Genomic DNA, 24,072 nt, shown 5'->3' on the forward strand with positions numbered 1-24,072 from the left:
GTTGTACTGCCTTGGACCATGAGAAAACTGTTTCCTAGGGAAGAGGGGACAGTCATAACCTCTAAATGAGGGAATTCCTCAGACCACACATGTTCAAGACAAGACAGGTATGAAAGGGTCGGAGAGGTCCCTACGCTTTTGTGTGGAGCCATTCTCCAACCTCAAGGTATGGAGAAGTTCTAAAGGAGAGCATTCACGCTGGTCCATCTGCAAAGACTAAGAAAGGTGTTTCTTTATTTCCTTCTTTTTCTTTTTTTCTATTAGCTTCTGGCATTCAAGGAAAAGCTCTGTCTTAACAGTAGATGGATACAAGCTTAAGAAACAGACTCCTCAGAGTCTAGATTCCAGCTGTAACACACTAAAATATCAAAATGCATGGGTTTCAGCAAAAGATTACAAATCATATAAAGAAACAGGAAGCAACGGCCCAGGCAAAGGAGAATATTAAAGCATGAGAAACCCGTTCATATTGGCATAATTAAGACCAATAGCATATTGGAGCTGGCAGAAAAAAGAATCAGTGAACTTGAAGGAATATTGAAGGAATATTAGACATGGGGCATTCCAGATAAAGACTTTTTAAAAATGGTCCTAATTATGCCCAAAGAGCTAAAGGAAAATTTAGACAAAGAACTAAAGAAATCAAGGAAATGATAGATGGGCACAAAGATACTATCAGTAGAGAGTTGGAAATTATGAAAAGGAAGCAAACAGCTGAAGATCACAGTAACAGAAATTTAAAATTCCCTAGAGGGGATTAATAGCATATTGGAGCTGGTAGAAAAAAGAATCGGTGAACTTGAAGACATAACAATTGAAGTCATCCACCCATTCTGAGGAGCAGTAAGAGGAAAGATTGAAGGAAAGTGGACAAAGACTTGGGAGCCTTGGGCACCATCGGGTGTAGTGATGTACATGTTGTGGGAGTCCCAGAAGGAGAAGAGTGAGAAAACAGCAGAGAAAATATTCAGAGAAATAATGGCTGAAAATCTCCCAAATTTAATGGCAGACATGAATATACACACCTAAAATGCTCAACAAACTCCAAACAGGACAAAACCAAATAAATACATGCCATACCGTGTTCTAATCGGACTGCTGAATGCCAGAGATAAGGAGAGAATTCTGAAAGCCACAAGAGAGAAGCAGCATGTCACATACAAGGGAGCCTCGATAAGATGAAGTGCCAACTTCTCATCAGAAACCGTGAAAGCAAGAAGAATGGGAGTGCTGAAAGGAAAACATTCCCAACCAGGGATTTTGTATCTGGTAATACTGTCTTTTAAAATAGAGAGGAATTAAGACATTCCCACATAAACAAAAGCTGAGATACTGCATCGCCTGTAGACCAACCCTCTGAGAAATACTGAAGGAAGATCTGCAGGTAGAAATAGAAGGACACTAGACAGTGACTGAATCCACTGAAGATGTAGAAATCTCCGGTAGAGATAATGTCATGGATAAATATAAATACCAGTACCACTGTATGTTTTATTTGTAACTCCACTTTAATTTTCTACAGGATCTAAAAGGCAGTTGTATAAAATTTAATGATAAGTCAATAGTTTTGAACTCATAATGTATAAATATGTCATTTTTGACAAAAATTACATAAAGGTCGGGTATAGAAAAGTATAGGAACTTAGGTTTTGTGTGCTATTTAAGCCAAGTTGGTATCAAAGCAAATGAGATTGCTGCAGATTTAGGATGTTAAATATAAGCTCCATGGTAATCATACAGAAACTGTAAGAGAATATGCAAACTCATAGAGACAGTAGAAAACAGGTTACCAGGGTGGAGGGTGGGGGCATTGTTAATGTTAAATGAGTGTGGGTTTCTGTTTGGGGTGAAGAGAAAATTATAGTAATGAGTGATGGTGATGGTACTGCCATATCATTAGTGTGATTAATTCCACTGAAAGATGTGCTTGAGAGGAGTTGAGATGGGAAGATTATGTTATATATATTTCTACAATTAAAAAAGAGAAACTAAAAAGATAATGACAGTTAAGTGCAATACGTGATAATGGATGGGATCTAAGAATGAAGATCTAAGGATGTACTTTGTGATGTTTCTGTAAAGCAACAACTGCTCTAATAAAAAAAGAACAAAGGAGATAAGGCTCAAAGGACATTATTGGGGTAATTTCTACTATAGGTAAAAATTGGAATATAGACTGTAAGCTATATGTCAATATTAAGTTCCTTTAACTTGAAAACTGTACTTAAGGTGTTTATGTAAGTGAATATCCTTATTCATTGGAAATGTACATGAAAGTGATGTGTTTAAGGTATATGTAGTCGGCTTTCAAATGTTCAGAAACAGGTGGATGAAATGACATGGCAAATTAGAATTGGCAGAATTAGAATTGGTAGAGATCTGGCTATCGAGTGGGCTAGGGGTATGTTTGAGTTCTTCTGCATGGGGTTTGTATTTTGTTGCAACTGTCCTGTAAGTTTTAAATTATTTCAAAAATAAAAAGTTTTCTTAAAAAAAAAAAGAACCTCAGCCCTACAAGTGAGATATGTTAGCACTCACTACCATTGGTGTCCAGGGAAGTCACTTAACTTCTCTGAACCTCAGATTTCTTGCCTCTAAAATTGAGTTAGTTTTGGTAATTAGATAAGTTAGTAAAATATGATTCTTGACCCAGAAAAGCAGCCAGCAAATATAAAGAATTGATAGTACTATTGCAACTAGCTTATGAGTATTCTTTTTAACTTTTGACTGTACAGATGAGCAGGAGGTTAAGAGACTTACTCAAAGTTACCTTGATGGTTACTGTTAGTTTAGCAAAGGCTGTTTGTTTAGATTATGCTTCATCTTGATAGCAATTTATTTTTGCCCTATTTTAAAATTAATTACTAGAATAATGGTAAACTATAAATTTAAAAATTGTGTGGTATGGAATAAAGCATCCCATCCATAGTAGTTAGATCGGAATTCAGTCAGTCTTTGACCTAAGGCACATCTCCTGGGTCTTGTTTTCTTATCTGTGAAAAGAAAAGTCTAGCCTACCTAATCTCCTAATTCCCTGAAGCTCTAGCTTTCCTAAACTTTTATTTGAAAATTATTTCTTGTGCTAAATTTAGCTATAATTATTGAAAGAACAGTTAGTTTTTTGAGCTTACAAAAACCTTTGACCAATCCTAAAGAATGCCTAGGGCATTATATAAGATTCTACAAAGGTTCCCTGCACTAGAGTAACTTTCCAGAAACCAGCAACCTTCAGATGGATCCCTGGACCACATTAATACTGAAATGCAGAGGAGCCAGCCCTTCCGTCATGATGTTCCATGGAACATCAACTAGTTCCATCCCCCAACCCACTTTATTGGTAGCCCCTCCCCAACATGAAAAAATTAGAATGGCCATAGCCCAGATACCCCTGAGAGTGGGAGAAGGATCAAGGGCAATGGTGGAGTTGTACAGAGAAGGTAGAGTTTAACAAATGAGTGTGGTTACTGAACCATTATATTGATATTTCTTTTAGTCTCCAGTATCTTCAAGCAGCTAGAAGTAAGAACCTAAAATTGTGGAATTGTAACCCATACCAAACTCTGAAATCTGTTCTACAATTAATTGTTGTGATGTCCCTTGAAATTTATTGCTTTCTTGTATATATGTTATTTTTCACACGCACAAAAAAAAGTCTTGTGACTGTTTAAAAAAATAAAGATGAGCAGGAGTGAAAAAAAAGAAATTTTGTCTCAAAACTGGCATAAAAATTAAAAGCCTTAGAAATTTTAAACTAAGGTGCCAACTATACCAAGTACTACAGATGAAACACCCTCAAGGTTCAGAAAAGAGAGGGAGATTACTTGTTAAATGACATTAAATGATGGGGAAACATTTACTTTTTGAAGAACATATAACTATATGGGGAGAATATTATTTTGCAAAGTGGAGAAAATAAATTAGGGCAAGGAAGCATGTTTGTGTTTTGCAAATATTATCTACTTAGAGAATAGTTTTGAAAATAATTTAAAATCTAATTTGATGTAATTTTGGTGTTAAAAGCTGTATTTTCTCCTCAATTTTACTTGCATTAGGAAGGGGCATTAATCAGGATAACCTCTAAACTAGTCTACTTCTTCCTATGCTTCCTATGTTTAGAAACACTTTTCCATAAATATTTTTATGTACGCAAACTTTGGGGGGGGGTGTGAAACTTTGAAAATGCATTATTCAGTGATACTTTTGGTTGCATTCCTTCCTAGTTGTGAGAATTCAAATTTAATTATATTTTGACTCATAATTTGAACAGAGTTGGCAATTCCTGGGAAGTGTGAATTTCAGTATGAATCCTTTTTCTTTTGAACCTAGTAATTTTGACCTCAAATTCTAGAAAATTAAGACTTTCCAATAGATCTAGGATAGAATATTTAAATGATTTAATCATTACTATTGCACCAACCTGAAACATAATCACGCAGACCTTTCTTTTCCACTGTTGTGAGAACTGAAGCTGCTCACAACTCATTGCTAAGTCTATGGACATCCACCAGGAATTTCTGTTTGTCTTAGATTCTTGCTAGTGAAGGATGTTTGACCCTTCCTGCTTCAGTCACAACCCATGCAGTTCCCTGGTTGTCATTGTTGTGTTCAGTTATTCAGAGATTCTGGGGCACTTACTATGTGCTGCCTGCCTGCTCACAATTTCAAAACAAGACCATGATAAGAGAGAACAAAATCCTTTTGAATTCATCATTTTTGTCTCCTTAGCACCATATTCTAGCTGATTGGGACTGTTTAGATAACTAATTATAGGTTTTGTCACCAATTAACACAGCTAGATTGTCATCTGATCATTGCAAACTTGAATCTTCCTGCAGTTTTATAACTGAATAGTAGAATATTCCCTCCACTGCAAAATTTGCTAAGAGAATCTAAATAGTGCCAAAGACACATGCGAACAAAGCCATCCCTTCTTTGAACTCAGGTCCATAAATGCAGTTTTGGCATCAAAGAGAAAAAGTTTGTGTCAAGAACTTCTTGCTTTATCTTCTCCCTCTTACTTTCTGGGCCAAATTTTGTTAGTTAGATATAAAGCCATTTGTGTCTACACTCAGCTTTTCTCTGAATCCAGCAAGTTGCTAAAGAAATGTGTTCAAAATTACATGGTGTAATATAATACTTTATTCTTGTTGGACACGCCTCAAAATACTTAATGTCATAGACTTTAATTACTAAAAACAAATAAAGAGAAATTTCTTATCCAAGTAGAGAATATGGTTGATCACACCCTGAGGCAAACTGAGATTTTTTTCAAGTTTTGGTCTCTTATTTCTTCTTTTATTTCTCTCTTCCTCTCTGTCTTCAGCACATACATATAACCCCCCTAAACAGAACACACACACACATTTTGCTAACGTGCTCCATGCTACCAAGTTATTCTGGTACTTACAGTGAATTTCGTGCTATGGCAGTCTTCCAGTGCACTGAATTTTTTTCCTGTGTATCTTTGGTGCTTTATTATAAATAAATCTCATTTTATAAATTATTAAATATTGATAGGGTTTACATTAGTTATTAAATGCTACCTATCAGCTTTGCACTTTGGATTTACCTGTATTTTACTTTTACTCTTAGGTAACTTAACTGCTCCAGTACCACTGGGTTACGTCTGCCGCAACTACATTATTTTGTGTGTATTTAGAGCATATGAACAGACTTTTATGTTGGCCAAAGCCAGGGAGTTTTAAAATCTGTTACAAAATTTCATCCAAAGACAGAAAAATTGATGTTATCAATTACTGATTTTCTAATACCTAGTCTAAGATTGATTTTTGGAAAAAAAAAATGTAGTGAAGGAGATTGCCTGCAATGAAAGCATTGATAACAGCTGTAATGGTTTATTGCTTCAGCCCTTATGTTTTGTCAAAAGCTTCTGCTTCTGGAATATATGTAAAGTGTTGAGAGATTCTTTCCCATCAGTTTAGACAGTTATATGTGTCAAATCTTTTCAGATACAATATTCTGTCTTGTTCTTTCTAGAAATCATTAAAGTGTCCTAGAAATTTCATCATTTTGGAATTCCAGCTCTATCTTCCACAATCCTTTTACCTTATGTAGTTGTTAAAGTTCTGTTGTTTTTCAGGACCGTGTGTGTGGATTTGGGCTCCGGTCCCTGTAGAGGTGGACAGCCATCACCAGCTTTCCTCCAGGAGCTGCTGGGGGGGATGGGAAATGGTGCAGTCCGTGCTCGCAGCCGCTGTGGCTTTCAGATTCTCCCCTCAGCCTAGTAATTATTGTGCAGTCTCTTTTATAACTCTGGGAATTGAAAATATCACCAGGTCTCATCTTGAATTGTAGGCACAAAAGACATCGGTGCTGTGCTACATTTGAAGCCAAGGTGGATTCTGGCATGGACTGTTCAGAGACCTCTAAGAATCATCCCTCCGGGATAAGACTTTCTTGGAAGGGTATTTTTTCACTTGCTAGAGCATAGAGGAAGCCAGTGGGACTTCTTCAGGTAGGCCGGATCAGGAATGGGATATGGAGAGCAGGAGGTGGTGGCGAGCATGACTGAAATCAGTCTCTGGAACCAGTAAACTAAAAATCTCATCAGGTTCCAGTTCAGGGTGGTTAAGGCTGAGAGAGGAAGACTGACCACAAAAGACCTAGGCCTCAATGTTTTTAAATGTTTTCTTAGTTGTTCGTTTTGTTATTCAAGTCTAATCAGACCAGCTACTGGGTAGGCAGTAAGACTACTGTTTTTAAAAATTGCTGGCATGTTAACTTCTATACTTATTAGATGATATTCAGAATCATTTAAATTTCTTTAGAATATCAAACATTTTGAAAAATGCTTTTGAACTTATTAGTTTATTTCAAGATATCTATGGTTGCTTCTTAGAACTAATGAAAAAAATTAGAAACAAAACTTTGCGCTCTCAAGAATCAAGGAGCGCTACTTTATGTGAAAGTGAGACAATGTTAGACAATACTTTAAAGATTGAAATTATTCTGACATAAAATTCCCGTTTCTTTTGCTGTTCCAGTTAAAACAAAAGGCCTAATCAAATTGCAATTCAAGTTCGAGAGACTGAGACATGCCTTATGGACACATTGATTTCCTGTTTCCCCTTTTAGCTATTAGCTAGGGAATTGCCAGGTGTCTTTATTTGGAAAGACCTCTGACCCTGCTTTCTGACTATTCTTGTGGTGTTAGCATTGGGTTAGGCCTATGAGACCTATCCCCTTTACTGTCTTCTGCCTCTGCAGGACACTAAATAAAGTTAGTTTAAACTCTTTGAGTCTGACCTCCTCTGAAATAAAAATAGTGATACTTCTCCTACTTGTAGAATTTGGGGAAATCAAAAGAGCTGATGGATATGGAACGGCTCAGGAGGGTAAATATAAACTACTAGGATTTATGGTCACAGCATTTTAGAATTCAAAAGAGCTATCTCCTGACTCTAGTAACAGAAGGAAAGCATCAGAAAACTTCAGCCATTGTTGGAAGGTTGCATATTTAAGTGCAGTGCCGGATCTGGAATGGACCATGTCTGGCTCATGTGAGACCACTGTGGCATTCTCCCGCTGTACATGCCTAATCTTGAAATAACAGCAATAGTTAGCATTGAGTGAACACTTTCTCTGCGCTTGGTACACTGGGTACATTACATAGATTGTCTCATTTAAGCCTAACACTGTCCTCAGGACATATGTGCTATTTTTATTCTCGTTTCACAAATGAGAAAGCAGAAACTTTGAGAAGTGAATTAACTGGGCAAGGTGGCAACAGAGCTTGGATGTGAACCTGGTGTTTTGACTCCAAGCTTGTGCTTTTAATCTTTATAGATCCTCTTTTATGCAGATGTTTGTTTGTTTAATTAGGAAATACATTTGAGTTTTGCCAAAGTATGAATTTCATTATTATTCAGTTTCTTGTCTTGGCTTTTATCCATCCTGCTTTACGTGATATAAAATGAAGTAAAAATAGAATCTGGTGGTAACTTTTTAAAGGATCAGTGTAGGTTTTCTAAAAATACAGAGAGCATCAGCGAAGAATTTTAACTGTGTTATTAATGAAGTTCTTATAAAGTAAATTGTAAATATAAAGAAATTTAGACTTTAGTACGCTTATGGGGCCAGATAAGAGAGTAGGCTCTCTGTTAGAAATATGAGGTTTCCTTAATGCTCAGATTTTTGCCAGCCTAGAGGAAAATGTGCTTGGTGGGCACATGTGCTAAGAATAACAATTGCTAACAGTTGTGGAGTGATTCACCTTTTACAGAGTGATTTCACAAACTTGATCTCACCATTACCCTTTGAAATAAGCATTATTCACGTATAGCCCCAAAAAGTAGGTGCCCACCCACTAATGTGATGCTGTAAGGGATCCGCTGAAAACTTCTAACCCTCTGCTTTGTGTACTGCACTCACTCTCTCCTCCACATCTTCTCAAGTCATGCGTCAGTGTCATAGAATATGCCGTGACATAGCTTCCTTGGATTTCTCAGGAATTTTGAAAATTTGGTTTTCTACAATTACATGTAGCTGTTAGAACTCTTATTTGAATGGGTCCTGAAAAAAAAAAGTTTTCATTTCCAGTGATTTAAAATGTAAGCTCTTTCAGATTTCAGCATTCTTTTAGTTGGAGTGTTTTAATTGCCAGTACTGCATGTTTCCTAATTTGAGTAAAGAGTATATTATTGAAGGCCAGAGTCCAATGTAAAGTTAGGCCTAATAGACTTAGGTTTATTACTAATCTTATTGATGTTTACTCTCTACTAGTGATATTGGTCAATAGCACCTGTCTATCAGATGTGGAATCTTCATTTTGTGTTTAGTAAGTTTCTTCTTGGATAATTGAGAGAGCTTTTCAGTTCAGAGGAAATCCAGTCATCTCCCTGACCCCAAGCCTTCTCAACAAAGAAGATTATCTTTTAATTTATCTTCATAGGAAGGTTACTGAGGTAAAACTGAAATCTCCTTCAAGGCAAGATAAATATCTTTGTCCCTAAGTGTACCTCTGACATTATATTATTTTTTTTTCCTTCAATAATTTTGATATTGTCAAAATGTTTGATATTGTCTGGTGAACCCTTTTATAGGTGTCACTTAAGGGAACTTATACTATCACTTTAACTCAATACAGATTCATTGATATCCATACTTAGCATGTGTATACTACTGTGCTGAGAACTGAGTTATCCCTATATAAAAGCTATGGGGTGGGGGAGGCAGGTAGGGGAGAAGAAGCAAAAAATTCTAATTCCTGTGGTCTCTAGCTAATTATTGATTACTGCTATCTCATTTCATAACTCTTAAGGGAAATTGAGGGGAGTTCTAGATTCTACCTAGAATTGACAGTATTCCTGTGTATACTATATAAAGGACAGCTGGTTGAATGCTGGGCTATTACTTGTACTTCTTTCAGTGTACAAATGATATAGACAATAAAAAAGATCAAGAGAAGAAAGAAAGACTGTTATGTTTTAAGTCTTTTTAATAAAAATGTGAATTAACATCTCCCCCCAAAAAATATCAGGGACGATTTTAGCCTCAAGTCTTGAGAATAGTTTTTACTTTGTATTTTATTTATTTCCAGCTTTTAATTATAATTATTAGGAGCTGGAGACCCAAGTTCAATTCCTGGAGCCTGCCCATGCCAAAATATATATATATATAGTAAAGTAAGATACAGTTAATGTTGTATCTTATTACAGTAATAATAATTCTGCTTTCAGGATTTAAGTTTCATGGCTTGTCACAATTCTTTCCTTCTGACTTTTCTCATTTGAGCCCTGCATTGCTCAGAATCTTGCACAAATGCTGAAGATTGAGGAATGACCAGATAGTTCCTGTTGGCAATAAATTTTGATTCCGTGGTGGGTCGTCCCAGGTTCATATCTGTACAGATAAAAGGATAGTGGAAGAATTCTAGCTCAGATTTTTCCCTGAGCAGTGCTAATGTTTCCCAGAAGAGGGCAGAGAGGGTCCAGCAAAGGAGCCTGAGATATGCAAAATAGGAGACACAGGTGAGCCCAAGAAGGGGACTTTTCCAAGGAGAAAATGGGCACCAGGTGTCTCTGGGTGAGGAATGCATAGGGCGTCAGTGACTGTCCTGAAATTAGCGGAGTGATGGGAGTAGGAGCCACTGAACTAGGTTAAGAGATGAAAAGGAGGTGAGGAAGGTGGTAAAGGAGGGGAATGGAGAAGAGGTAGAAGCCAGAGGTAAATAAGTGTTTTGGAGTTTTTTATGACTGCCTTTTGTTTTAAGGCAGGAAAAGCAGGGAGAATGCTTCTGTGCAGAGCAGATGGAGCAAAGAGAGGAGGAGGCTTTATCATGTTGTTTAGGGAGGGGCATGCATTTCTGAAGCACTGTATTTAAACACAGAGGAGTCTCAGAGGCCAGTTGATTGGATGGTTGGTGTAAAGGCAGTCTGCTGTTGAAAGCTTGCCATGGTTATGAAGAGTAAAATAAGAGTTTTCTCTTTATTTAAATTGTTACAGCTAATGGTTTAACAAAACCATTCATTCAACACATTTATTAAAAATTGGGTATATGCCAGACACTATTCTGGGCACTGGAATACAGCAGTGAGTAAAACAACAAAAATTCCTGCTCTCGTAAAGATGACAGTCTAACAAAAAATATGGCTGTAGATGTGCTCTGAGCCCATTTCACGGTTTCTGCTAGCACATGTTTTGTGCAGTTGCTGTAAGAATTATATAAACATTTCCTTCGAAGTGACTTTTCCTGCCCCAAATTGTTCAGAGGATGAGTTTTTAACTAAACCCTGTGGGTGTCTGTTACATTTCTCTATCTTGTTTCTAGTTGTCCCTCTCATTGCCTCATAGAAGTACTGTCACCACATTCAACTTGGTCCACATTTGTACCTAATAGCAGGCAGTCTGGTTTTCATGTTGAGGCCATAGGTAGCGACATACTGAAAGTGTTTTCATCTTTTACCTAAAAGTTTCATCTTTTACCTTTGTTCATTTGAATTTTATATTTTAGTCATATTTGTATTTTTAATCTAAAACTATCATTGTATACCATCCTCCTAATCTTGGAATAAAATTGACACTTCAGAACAGATGCCCTAGCTTGCATGCTTGTGCCTTCATTTCAGATGTACCCTACCAGCTGCATCCTCCCTAACTCCCCAAGCTTGGAGAAATCAAATTTGAGGAACTTGGATCAGGAATACTAGCACTGCCTCTTTCTTGGGCGTACCCATTCATTGACCCTTCAGCTAGTTCTTTCCCTCAGGTTTCTTCCCTAATGGGATACAATCACTTGGCTTCTGCTTCTCCCATACCAGGCACAAAAACCTTTTAGGTTTTTTTTTTCCCCAAGTCCTTTCATTCCTACTAATCACTGGGAAATCAACAGGCATTAACAAAATTACTGACCTGGACAAGTTCCAAAGTAATGGGAAGAGTTTTTTATCATTGAAATGTGAATGAGACTTGGCTCATTGTCTTTAGCTTCTTTTCCTGATCATCTTTTAGTGTTTTCCTGGGGATGAAATCTGTAACTTCCCAAGACTAGTGTTCTTTCTTTTTTTAGGTGACCGTTGGTGGATACTTGGCTTACACAAAGGCCCTGGTGAATCTTATTTACACCTTAGAGATCCCTTTGGTCTGGAGGCTCATACTGGAAATGCATTACATCCTCACAGCTTGCCATGTGCGGGTACTGTGCATCTGAGGGTCAGTACTGGTAGAACCTGGGCAGGGAGAGGGAAGATACAAAGATGAGTAAGACATAAGTAGGCCCTGCCCTCCACTAAAATACCCTTGAGAGGAAAGACCAATTGTTCCTTTAATAGTCCATATTTATTGAGTCCCTCCTGTCTACCAAGCTTTCTGCTAGGGTTGGGGGGCATCAGGTTGAGACCTGTTTCTGCCCTCAAGAATCTCACAGTCAGTGGAGACAGGTTAGTGAAAGGCCATTGTAACAGGGAGCTGTTGTGGATTGAGGGTGAACGGAGACTCCCATAGACTCAGTTCGAGGGACTGTGGCCAGTGGAGGAGCAGGAATCGTTTCTACAAGGAAAGAGATGACCCTGGAGCTGACTGATAAAGTGGGAGCTGTAGGGTGTGGGGGCAAAGGAATGTGCCTAAGAGAAACTAGACAAATTTAGTTTTCCTTTTTTGCTTCTATACACCAGATAAGCTCATATTTTATTAGCTGTCAGCTTTGTTTTCACTGCTCAAATTCAAAGTTTTGAGGTTGATAACTTTGGTTTAGTTCATCAGAATGATAATGAATTGAACCCAAGTTATTCTAGGTAAAAAGAATATTCACATGCATTGTATGAAAAACACAGGGTTGGCGTCATGTTTTAAAACAGGAATACTACACTAATGCAGTTTCTATATTACAAGTACAGTCCTTTGTCCTATTTCCATTCAGATTTTTCTTTTATATCTGAATTCATTAAAATCAGATTATGATGTCTTTTGAAGTATATACCAAGCTAAAGTCATCAGTCAAAATCTGCCAGTTTAAAATAAGTATTTATTTGAGTCTACTTAGTTGTAGCTTTTGGTATAGAAAAAGAAATTGGCATATTTATAATGAACTCCAGAATTCCATTGAAATGAAGAAGGAATTATTTAGATAAATAGAGTATAATGTTTCTGACAATATTTGAGATAGGATGTTGGAGTTAATATGCCTTCTCTTTCAAGTGACTAGTGGACGGATGGTATCTTTTATATTAATAGTCACCTAGAGGGCGGGCCGCGGTGGCTCAGCGGGCAAAGTGCTTGCCTGCTATGCCGGAGGACCTCGGTTCGATTCCCGGCCCCAGCCCATGTAACAAAAACGGAGAAACAGAATACAATAAAAAAACAAGAAAATGTTTAAAAATGTTTCCCTTTCTTCCTTCCTTCCTTCCTTCTATCCTTCCTTCCTTCTCTCTGTCTTTCCTTTAAAAAAAAAAAAAAAAAAAAAAAAAAAAAAAAAAAAAAAAAAATAGTCACCTAGGTTGCATTTTTAAGGAAAGAGTGCCACCTATTGAATGAAGATTTTTTTTCTTTCCTCTCGTTGGATTCATAGAATGTTCTGTTCACTTTGGATTCTTAGTTTTTCCAACTGTGTGCTACTGTTAACTCCAGTAGGTAGCTTATGCCAGATAATAAACAAGAAAGTTATTCTTAGGTTGACTCCTGGTCCCATCTTCCAGTGGATTGACTAGGGTGGCTGGTGCTCTTGGAGTTTGTGCCTCCAAACCAGCGTCAACATAAGCATGATTCAGCACATTCTAAGTTCTAAAACTTTCACATCTTTTAATGTACCCACTGCTTCAAAGAATTTAGTTTGTTTTCTTTTAAGCTGGATCTAGTTTAGTGGGGTAGGAATTGGTGAGCAAATGGCTGGGAAGAAATGAACTGTTTTGAGGGAAAAATGAAGACAATTGAGGACTATATGACATTGGTCAGGATTTACTGGGGAGGGCCATGGTGACTCAGTGGCAGCGTTCTCACCTACTGTGTTAGAGACCTGGATTTGATTCCCGGTGCCTGCTCATGCAAAAAAAAAAAAAAAAAAAAAAAAAAAAGAAGATCTACTGGGGAGCCCTCAGTCTTCTGGAGATAATCTTATTGTAGAGATTGGTTTGATCACAACTTGGACAAAGGTCATCTGGCGGAATTCCTGAGGTCAGGTTGCTAATTCAAAAGACCTTTGGTACTTTTTCGGTAGTTCTTAACAATAATAAATTATCTTATCAGCGAAAGAGTGAGATGGTGAACACCTGCAAACACACCATTATCAGAATGAAAGGATTTTCTTTGAGCATTTTACATTTGTAGTATATTGGCACGTTTTTGGTGTTTTGGCTTAGTTTATTGCTAGTTATCAATCATCTCCAGTCTTTTCTACTTGTTTATTGGCCTAAGCAAGTAGAAAGAGATATTTTTAAAGCGGGTGAACTATATACTAGATTGACTTCACCTGCTGAAGTAAACACAGTAACTGTAAAACTAACTCACTGAGGGATGAAGTTTTGCATCCATATCCTGAAGTGAAAAATATATATATAGTGTAAGGTTTTAGAATTCATTCATACTAAGTATTTTTTTTCTAAATCAGATGATGTCAAGTTTTGTGCTCTGAACGTCTGAAGTAATTCACCAAAGATTAGTTACTTTTTTTCTGTTTAAAGTATAAATTGCAGTGAAGTCTAAGCTACTTAGATAATGAGTATTAATTGGCTGAATGGCAAGTATTCTTGGAAAACATAGTTTTTAATAATACGAAAGCAATGTATGGGCTGGCCATGGTGGCTCAGTGGCAGAGTTCTCGCCTGCCATGCTGGAGACCCGGGTTTGATTCCCAGTGTCTGCCCATGTATTAAAAAAAAAAAATTAATTTACTGTGGTTTTGGTTTTTTATTAGAGAAGTTATAGGTTTACAGAAAAATCATGCATAAAATTCAGACTTTCCATATGCCATCTTATTATTAACACCTTGCATAAATGCAACATTCAAAAGCAGTGTTTTTGGCAGTAATTTTGTGTTCAGATTAAGCACTTAACATTAGTATGATTCATTAAATGTTAACATTGTACTCCAGCGCTTCTCCATTTAAGCACATCATAGTTTCTGACACTGTTATACAGGATTATTAGAAAAGTAGGCCATGTGGCTGCAGAGAGTACTGGACTGGGAGTTGTTAATCTGATTGGGACATCATCAGCTACTGAAACTAAGTCATGGGTGGGCCAGGGAGCCACACAGTTTCATTTCACATTTCGGGCTGCAGCTTCATATCTTTTTTACTCATAACACTTAAATATGCAAAATGATTCTGTCTTATAAGGAAGAGATACTTGTGGTCATCCCTTAGAATTTTTTTTTTAATTTAAAAAGACTAGAAGAGTTCGTGTATTTAGTGAAAAACAGCTTTAAAAGCCATGTTTTATGGTCTCTACTCTCTCAGATGTTCATCATGACAGTTGGTTAATCTTTCTGAGAGAGCTTTGTTAGAGCTCTTTGTACATAATATTTGCCCCTTCTAGTTATTAAGTTTGGGTTGTTTTTGTATTCATAAATGTCATAGGTACTGAGTCTAAGATTAGTTTGTTGCAATATTTCCCATCCTGCACAAGGGGGCTGCAGATCTACATATATACCATGCAGATAGTGGCAGGAATATTAAAAAAGGATTCTCACATTTGAAATTATCGAGAGCCGCTGGATTATAGGAGTGACAGAGAATATTTTATACAAGTAAAACTTTGGAAAGTCCTCTTCATATTTAGCAGTTAAAGAGAGTCTGTGGGTCTTTCTGAGCTTTATATTTTTTATGCTGTATTTCCCTGGCAGAAATCTAACATTTGTATAGTGGTGGTAATAAGTGAATCACAATATTCACACCGGACAGCCCTAAAATTTCATTTTGTAGTAGTCCGATCTGATTTTCCATATGCGGATCTTGAGCCTCCATTGCCCGCCCTAGACTCTCCGCTTTCCCTGCCCACTCCCCGGAGGTAAGGGAGCGCAGAGGAGCCTTGTATAGCCTTCACTGTAGCTTTCTCTAGTCTACTTGATTACCCCTTGAAACTAGAAGAAATAGTTGCAATTGCTGCTTTGGTCTGTATTTCAGGAACATAGTTTTAAGAGAAGTTAGGAAGCAACATTGTACAGGAGGAGAACACAGGGCTTTGAAGCCAGAGACCTCGTTTTGAAACCCAGAATTCTCACCTGCTCTGGATTCTTAATCGAGGTACTTAATCTTTCTGCAAGAGTATTTCAGTCACTTAATGGGGATGATGAGAATTACCCTGTAGCCATTTTGAAACTAGTACAGAGGAAGTGCTGAAGAAAGGGCAGCTTCAATAACATTTATTGTATGCTGACTCTGTGCATGGCCCTATTCTAACTGCTTTATCCATGTTCATTTCATTTCAAAACTGTGAGGTGAGAACTGCATGCTTAGAACATACATGGTACAGAGTAAGCACATCATAAATATGAGCTTTTATCTCCATTTTACAGAAGAATAAATCGAGGGGAGGAAATTAGGGAAGTTAACCTTTCCTAAGCACCTTACATCTGTATTAACTCATTTAATCCTAATAGCCATTCTATATGGTAGGTGCTGTTACCCTGATCTACAGTGAGAAAACTGAGACGTGGAGAGGTTAAATAACTTGTGCCACATCGCTAGTAAGTGACAAACCTAGGATTTGAACCCAGGTGTTTTAGCCTCACCACTCATGCCCCTGATCACTGGGGCATACTCCATGACTATGCATGTGATATGACTTCTTACCTCATTCCCCTGTTCTAAAAACACATCCTTCAGGTTGTGTGATCTCTGTTGACTGAGAAGTCCTTTTGGTTTTTTGTGTTATAACCCACGTGACTCCAGCTATAGAATGGGGCCACTTTGAGGAAAGCTACTCAGATTTTGCTGATTTGGCCAGTTGCCCTGTAACCTTCTCTAGCTACCACTGCCACTCTGGATACTGCCATCGCTCCTTCAGCCTTGCTGGGTACTGTTCTGCGTCTGCTCTCACCTGCTCTCCTACCATGCACTGCTGGTACCAACTTCACCCATCCTGAAGATGCACAGGTGTTCCTGCTGTCTCAGGCTCAGGGGTCTTCTGCAGTAAAGTGAAGTGAAGACCTTGCCCCAGGTTCCTTTTTTTTTTTTTTTTTTAATATTTTTATTTATAAAACAACATACAAACATAAAAACATTCTTAACATATGAACATTCCATACATGGTGTACAATCAGTGGCTCACAATATCATCTCATAGTTCTATGTTCATCACCGTGATCATTTTTTTTGAACATTTGCATCAGTCCAGAAAAAGTACCCCTGTGTACCTTCTTAATTTTTTATTCTGGGCTCTCCAAAACCCTAGCCATGTAGGGATTTTTAGTAAAAGGTTTGTCCAGTGCTTTTTGCTTTTTGCTTCTTTGTCTTTTCGCCAGTGGCAGAGAGTGACTGCCCTGGGCCAGGACAAATCTTAGTGATAAAACTCTGGCCTTTGCTAGTAGTTGGATTGGGCCAAGCTTGAATGCCTGACATCTACTCCTTTAGGATGGGTTCATACTAGGAGGCTTACCCATCCTTTTATCAAGTAACCGTTTCCCCCATATTTTAACTCCTGAGATTGGACCCCTAATTGCACTAAACCATGCTAAAGTTTTTTATTTCTTAGGAGGTCTTTTATCAAGACAGCTGGTGATAGTTTCTTCTCTAGATTTTTCTTCTTAGAGGTATTATTGACTTATTGGAGCCAGAAGAGACTGTAGAGTTAATCCAGTACAGATTACTCACAGTATGTTCCGAGGACCTCTACTCTATCAGAGGTGTTCTGCTAAGAAGACTTTCGTGCTAACTAAGTGTGGGAAATGCTCCATTCTTTCCTGGAGAATCCTTTCCCGTAGAGGTCCTTGTTGAAGGTTCTGAGAAGGCCTACAATAATAAACATGTATAATTTCATTTTATCTGTGTTTCCTAAACTGCAGAATCATGTTTTGTATTTTATACAGCATTATTTTCACCAAAGCTGTTTCTTTGTCTAGACTATCTCCATTCAGCCTGTATAAGCTCCGTGCCTGCCAGTCCTGTTCTTTCCTTTAAAATTATCTAGATATCACCTCCTTTGTGGCTCTGTCCACAGTTCCCCTAGATAAAATTAAGGGTGGAGTCTATTCCACCCTTGCAGCTGTTATGGCACATTAAATGCTTCTCTTAAGCATGATGGCACTGTATTTTCTCTTTTGCTGGACTAAGTGCTTGGAGGACTAGAAGACCCAGTCCTGCCTTATTTATCTTTTGTTTCTTTATTCTACTTTATATCTCTGTTGCCTAACCCAGTGCTCAAGACATAGCAGGCATGTGAACATTCATTGGACAGAGTGGTTTTCCAGCATTAGACGCGTACAGAAGAAAAGAGGTGCATTTGTCACGAAATCATTCTTCCTCATTCTAAGCATCCCGGTTAACCTGCCTTTCTCCCAGCTAGAACGAGCTGCTGTAGAAATAGTACAGCTGCTCAACCGTGTTGGAAAGAAATGATTCTCCTAGTAAAGGCTGCACTAAGGTTTTGTGTTCTAATTCAGTGTTTGTACCCTTTTATCAGTTAATCTCAAAACACTAAAAACAATCCACAGGTTTTTATTAATATAGAAGGTGCTTACTTTAAATGTTACATAGTTTTTGAGGTTTTGAGAGGGGAATGCCTGCAGTGACGGACCATTTCCCCATGTCTAGCCTGTTCGTTTGGTCTCCTAGAATACTCAGACTGACCCACCACCATTCTTCATAGTTAAGTGTTCAGTGTAGCCACACACCCATTTGGAGAAGTTCCAAAGAAAAATACATGAGACATTTACACATCAGTTGTCTTTTCAACATTCCCAACTCTAGTTTATCATTAGCACAAAAGGGGAATTCTTTAAAGGAAATACACATTTAGCCAAATACTATTTAAAAAAAAAATAGCTTCCTTTTCCTTGGTTACTGATCTACATTCAACATTTAAGGAAGAGGATGCTCACAACGTCCCATTTATTTTCAAAGGTTTCTTTTTCAAGTATCAAGGACACAACAAAGGAAGGAATAAACCGTGGAATTTTTAGCACTGAATATCAAAATAATATAAGCGTACTTATAATACAAGTATAAGCTTTTCGTGGGTTTTTGTCAGAAAGGAACATGGCTCTCAGGAAATAGTCTGCATTAAACCTGGTAGATTTTCTACAGTTCTGGATGTGAGGGAGAAAAGAAATAGTGTTTGTGAATCCTTTCTTGCCCTGGGAGGATGAATGTATTTAGAGCATCTATAATAGTGATATTTAGAGGTGTTACAAAGGTGATTACTTTGATGAGTGAGAAAAGTATTTTTGAAAAATACTTAAAGTATTAAACATTTTAGTGACAGCTAGTAACCTGTCAGCTCTATTGTTTTATGTATCATCAGTAGCAGAACAGCATTGATTGGTGTTTTTGTTTGTTTGTTTGCTTGTTTTAGCATTGATTGTTTTTATCACTAAGGTTTTCATATATTTTATGAAAGGATGAATCTTACAAAATCACACAACTGATTTCTGTCCAATTTTGACCATTCTCTTTTCAGTTGCCACTTGTCTACGTAAATATTACCAACAAATTTTAGGTCAGATTTTGTGACCTGTCAGTGAAGTTCATTGCAGTTGAGTCATTATAAAACTGGCAACACACATTGGTTTCACTTCAGTCTGAATTGTTTTCTTTTATGCCCACCTGTGAGGAGTGTTAACTCCAAGAGCTGTCTGCCCTCACATTCTCTGCTTTTTCTTCCTTGAATGCTTTTGTTTAAAATAATATTTTCTGATTTAAAATTGCTAGTCATCTAGGGTTTTCATTTCCTTACCGATCTAACTTTATTTTCAATTTCTTTTATTTCCTTTCAGATTCTTACCAGTTTTAATAATTGTTCCATATTATTGATTGCCTTTGCACTACTACCTCCCCCACCCCACTTCCCCACCCCCTAATTGTGTTGTGTGTTTGACTTGTCTGAATTATCTTTCCCTCCTGGCAGGTTTTTAACTTCAGTCGCAGTTTGGCATTTAAGTCGACCTGTCAGTTACACATTCTCTAGTGATTGATATTTAATTTCTCATTTCTTTTGTGGGAAACAAATCCATTTTCCAGATTTGGATAGAACACCTTTGTCCCATTATGAGTGTGTTATCAGTACTGCGTATTAGACTAATGTCTTTGTGGTATACAAATAGCTTGAGCGTGGTGACTTTTAATGGAATCTACCCACTGCATTTCTGAGCTACTTGGGGATACCCAGGACAATGCCTTAAGCATGCTTTTGCATTGCTGCTTCGTGGTCCTGGACCAGACAGGTGTAAAGAGGTGATTTGGAAAATCTTTTTGCATTTTGTCTTTTTCTTGGTTTATCTGGGTCACAGCTCCAGGGACCACAGTCCATTCAGTTTGATATACTCATATATAAGCATGTCTACCTGAGTCTAGCCTTGGTGTTTTACCTTAAGCATGTCAATAACTTACAAGACTATTGGCTTTGAAATTATTTACTCCCAGCCACCTTCTGCGTTCCTTGTATCCATCTGCATCATTTCTTAAATATGTTCAAGAATGTATCTCCTACCCAGCTTTCCTTAGTAATTTCTTTCATCATTCCAGGGACCAGCTCTCTGAAAAATACTTCTGATATGTTTGCTAATATTATAAGACTTTCCTCCAATGCTGTTTTAGCAAATATTCACATTTGATATGAATAAATCAATGATGCCTTATAATCATAAGGTAGTCTTAGAGTTGAGAAAAATTCAGTTCAAGAAAGAAAAAAACCATGAATCTTATTTTCTTTTCATCACTCAATAATGTAGCCTCTATGCATGATAGTGCACTAGTCAGCAGTTGTCAGTATTTAAAGCACATATTATTTTATTTGTTTTTTAGTGATATCTGAAATTTGTAGCACATTGAATTCTAGTTGCCAGTAATATTTTATTTAGCGATCTCTTAGAGTTTATTCAGTATTCTGTAGAATAGCAGTTGCTTTAAATATATGTGTACATTTCCAGCATACACTTAAGAATTTATAAAATAGAACTGCTCAGTTAAAATACAGTTTTCTTTTGCCTCACTTTTCATCTCTAAAGGGAGACTTTGGGGCATATAATTTACTCTTAGACTAGGTCACAATTAATTGACTGCGAACACACACACACACAAAATCCACATGGAATTACTGCTTTCAAGATTGGTTTGATACTGACAAGCTCTTCTGCTACTTGTAAACTCCCTGTTACTACGTTTGAACGGTGTTTAAACAGATTACTAATTTGGAAGTAGGAAAACCTTTGGAATATTCTTCCTGTTCTCTTTGAAGTTGTTTTGCACATCCCGAAAGGAACTGATTTGTGGTAGAAGTTAGGGATTGTTAAGGGCTGTGTGTGTCCCTTATATGTGATGAGTGCAATGTCTGCACAGTGGTATTCCCTGGATTTTTGTTAAATAGAAATGATAACCAACTATCCAGACTTGGGTTCAGTGAGTATTTGTCAGGCCCGTGGGAATCTGTTGCCCTGGGCACTGTGTTCGTAGCTGTAGAACATCCCAGGTGAAAGGCCCTGCCCACAGAGAACTTAAACTTCCTTCGTCTAGACTGGCCTCGCTCAGCCTGTGAACAGGCTTTTGTGGTGTGATTATCCATAAATATGTCCTTTTAATTTAGTTTTGGTTAATTTCATACATATTCAAACAATGTTTTCCAAACCATGTGTCTTGCTTGCTTTGGAAATCAAATCCTTTAATTCCTGCTGAAGAATACTTTTAATTTTAAAACTCAAATAAGATGATATTTTAATAGAAACTAATCCATGATTTATTTATTTATTTATTGCATGGTCATGTATCGGGAATCGAACCTGGGTCTCTGGCATGGCAGGTGGGCACGTGGCCCACCCTAATCCATGATTTTTGATAAATTGATATATAGCATTGCACGTGACAATTTAAAGTACTTTATAAATACGAGTCCATCAGAATCACTAAGGTGGTACTAAACTGCTTAAATTCATTGTTGATAATGAGTTATGATATTGACTGTATTATTTGACCGTCATAGCTTTTCTGTTGACTTTTAAAGAGGGGAATTTATTAAGTTACAAGTGCACGGTTCAAAGGCTGTGAAAATGTCCAAATTAAGGCAAGGCTATGAAAATGTCCAAGTTAAGGCATCCAGGAACTGCCATAGCTTTCAACATAGCTAACTAGAACATGAGCTTTTTTGAAGGTGAGTGTTGTGCCTGTATCCCTCAAAGGACTAAATAGAGGGGGTTTGCCCACAATACTAGAAATAGCCTCCCTCCCCTATAAAACATACTGATAGAGATTCAACATATTGTAAAACTGATTATACCATGCCCACACCCATGTGAAGAAATCAGCAGTCCTTTTTTGGGCTCTAGAGAGGATGTTTACTCTAAATGGGGAAATAAAGTAGTTGCCTGCTGTGCCATCTTTTAGTTCTCAGAGTCTATCGTCACTGAGCGTAACTAAAAGATCAAAACTTTGGGACCCATTTTTGCAATGTGAGCCATTTTTATGTGCTGTTACTTCCTATGTAAGCTTTAGATCTGTAGTAGATGTTCCATTATATAAAGATGGTAGGGTTGCCCTTACCAGTTGTTTCATCTAATCACTCCTTGCTCAGAAGAGAGAGAAGGCCATCAGTTGCCAGTGATAATACATCCCTGGAGAAACTACCTTCCTGGAGAGTAGATTTGTTCCAGTGTTGAGATACAGGTTTTTTGGCATGGTAGTTGTTTGCAAGTGCCTCGTGTCCAGGTCAGAACTTTTAAATGCTTATAAATGTTCATTTTGCTCACATTCTGTAGGAAACAGAGACTCTAAAGTCACGCAGATCTGATTTAAATCCTGTACTTTTCATTTATAGCCTTATCACCTTGGACACGTAATGTAACCTCCCATCTGTTTTCTCACCCGCAGAGTGCGATAGAAGGAGTCCCTGCCATAGGAATTGACTGAGTTAACCCACTTGCAGCCGTAAACGCAGTGTCTGGCCGTAGGCACTGTGGCCACTCTTGTCAGCCTTTATGTTTCATCATACTTGCTTGCTCCCTGTCTTTGCCCAAGTCAGCTCTTCTTTGCCTTTAACCTGATAACTTAAAATTTAACAGTTTGACACTGGGCTAATTTTGTTTTGACAAGCTAGTCCTCCCCTTGTTCCTCTAATTTCCCCTCAGTAACAAAGCTCATGAGTTTGCTGTGTATGAAATCTGCTGGTAGGAAAACTTCACAGGGGGCTTAAATCGAGTGGCTTTGCATAGCATCTGTCCAGAGAATTCACTGTGGTTTCCAGTGTCCCTTCAGATCCCTTGGACACCAAGATTCTCTGTATAGAGTTATTCATAATCTAAACCGTTCTAGGGATTGTAGGTTAAGTCCCATTAATTTCCAGAAGGGTTTAAGTGGTCGTTGTAGTCTTCGTTGCTCCTGCCAGAATGAAGCACTTTACTGATGAGCGGAAGTCATGTGCTGCTTTCATTCTTAGCATAAAAAATAGCTTATTTCAGAAGTTAACTATGCAAAACCTCATAAAACTGCCTTGTAGTCTCATCATATAGATATCTGAATCCTTCATTGCTATAAAAACAAAATCAGATTTGGCGTTACCTACCATAGAGATGAAGGGCACAGGCTTTAGAGTCAGACAAGGGTTTTAAATCGTGGTCCTGCTACTTGCATACTGACCGTGAGTCCCTGGGTTTGTGAGCCGAACACTCCAGGCCTCAGGTGGTTGTGATCTCACAGGGTTGCTGGGGAGGAGAAGTAAGCTAATACATGTACAGAACCTCACACCTTGCCTGCCTATAACCTTCGCTTCTTCTATTACGACATGTCCGGCAGTTATTTTTCCATATTACTAGTTGTTGACTAATGTAATGTTTCCCTTTAAAGATGAACCATTTACACAGTGAACTTAGCAGAATTCTATTTTTGAATGTTCAATTAATGTCTTTTGTGTGTGTGTGTGTGCCAAGCACTGTGCTGAATAGGTATTTTAATTAGGCTCTTTGGGGTTGCAGAGAACAGAGACATGTTAGGATTTAATTCAGTTGAACATAAAGAATCTGTGAAGAAGCTTTTCCTCCTTTACAGTACAAATAAGCAGTCTCTGGAGAACTTGGCTATTCCCCACCCAGGTGCTCTGTCATCTAAAAGCATATCGGGGGACCCAAGTACAACTGTGTTTACATTTATTGCCTCCCCACCTCCCACGCATCTATGTAACTCCATCTTCCTTCTGACGCATTTCTCCCTTTGTCTCTCTCCTCTCATTGCTTCTGCCTACTGCCTTTCTCTGTTTCTGTGCTTCAGACCCATTCTTCCTGCAGTGACCCTATCTATGTATCTTGCATTCAGATTCCGAAAGAGAAATTTGATCAAGATGTATGGTACCATCCCATATGGAGGGTCCTAGCCCACATTCCTGGGCCAGCCAACTCTGAGCTGATAGATGGGTCCAGATGTATAAAGCATGGCACCCTAAGCTTCAGACACCACCCTCTGAAGGGAGTGGGCTGTAGCAGGA

General features: G+C 37.9%; 1 protein-coding gene and 1 long non-coding RNA gene across 6 annotated transcripts in view; one reads left to right on the top strand and one right to left on the bottom strand.

Moving 5' to 3' along the window:
* The window catches only part of MAP3K1 (mitogen-activated protein kinase kinase kinase 1), an 81,025-nt gene that overhangs the window by 14,917 nt on the left and 42,036 nt on the right, over positions 1–24,072 (top strand). The gene's annotated exons all lie outside the window — the stretch shown is intronic.
* LOC143647330 (uncharacterized) lies at positions 9,452–23,240 on the bottom strand. The gene is made up of 3 exons (XR_013157981.1): positions 23,158–23,240; positions 11,371–11,687; positions 9,452–9,861 (listed from the first exon to the last, which is right to left on the bottom strand). It is a non-coding gene; the product is annotated as an uncharacterized LOC143647330 (long non-coding RNA).

This window comes from Tamandua tetradactyla, chromosome 9 (genome assembly GCF_023851605.1).
Source record: "Tamandua tetradactyla isolate mTamTet1 chromosome 9, mTamTet1.pri, whole genome shotgun sequence".
Taxonomy (NCBI): domain Eukaryota; kingdom Metazoa; phylum Chordata; class Mammalia; order Pilosa; family Myrmecophagidae; genus Tamandua; species Tamandua tetradactyla.